The sequence below is a fragment of the Sorex fumeus genome, unplaced genomic scaffold, assembly GCF_029834395.1.
Source record: "Sorex fumeus unplaced genomic scaffold, SorFum_2.1 ptg000054l, whole genome shotgun sequence".
NCBI lineage: Eukaryota > Metazoa > Chordata > Mammalia > Eulipotyphla > Soricidae > Sorex > Sorex fumeus.
In genome coordinates this window covers 43,748,401-43,749,363 of record NW_026606111.1, presented here as the reverse complement: position 1 = coordinate 43,749,363, position 963 = coordinate 43,748,401, and the positions used below count along the sequence as shown (strand labels likewise).

At 34.8% G+C, this 963-nt stretch overlaps 1 pseudogene; it reads left to right on the top strand.

Annotated features, from left to right (window-relative positions):
• The first annotated feature begins 262 nt into the window (after window positions 1-262).
• Window positions 263-359, top strand: LOC130033861 (uncharacterized; annotated as a pseudogene).
• Window positions 360-963: the final 604 nt, after the last annotated feature.

Genomic DNA, 963 nt, shown 5'->3' with positions numbered 1-963 from the left:
TCAGGGAACAACATTAAACAAACTCATATACCATCTTCCAAAAGAATTATTTTGTAAAACTGATGCCTAGAGTATGGTAAACGATAATATAGTAAAAACCACATTTTTATTTCTGGGACATTAAAGTTCTAAATCTATTTATTATTCATGCTGCTTTGAAATAGATTCCTTGATTAGGAATCATTGTCTGCCACAGGAGTGAGGAAGGACAACACTCAAAGTAATAAGAAGCGAAAAATATGGAAAAATTTACTCCTACTAGGTTTGATAACACATATACTAAAATGGAAATGATACAATGATGAGCATGGTCCTTGCACAGAGATAACATGCAAACTTGTAAAGCATTCCATATTTTTGTTGCAAGAAGAATTAACAGGTATACTTTAAGCTAAGACAATCCACACAAGTACAAAAATTATACATAAAGAGAGCACAAATCCCCAAAACAACAATCTCTCTCAATGTCAAAGGACTAAATGTGCCAATTCAGAGGCACAGAATAGGAAGATGAATTAGAAAATTGAACCCAACATTCTGCTGCCCGCAAGAAACATGTCTGAACAATCAAAGCATCCATGGGCTAAAAGTAAAAGGCTGGGAAACAAGTTTTCAAGAAAATATCACCTCCGCAAAGCTGGAGTGGCCATACTAGTATCAGACCACATGGACTTCAAGCTAAAGGTTATCAGATACAGTGAAGGTCATTTCTTAATGATTATGGGATATGTACATCAGAAAGAACTCACCCTCCTCAATGTATATGATCCTAATGACAGACCAGCAAAATACTTTAAAACAACTTCTAATAGACTTATAGAAAAACATTGATAGTAACACAATACTAGTGGGAGATTTCAACACTTCTTTGTCACTTCTCGATAGATCAAACAGACTGAAGCTCAGCAAGGAAATATTTTCTTTAAGGGAAGTAATGAACAATCGTTGGCTTAGGGAAGACAT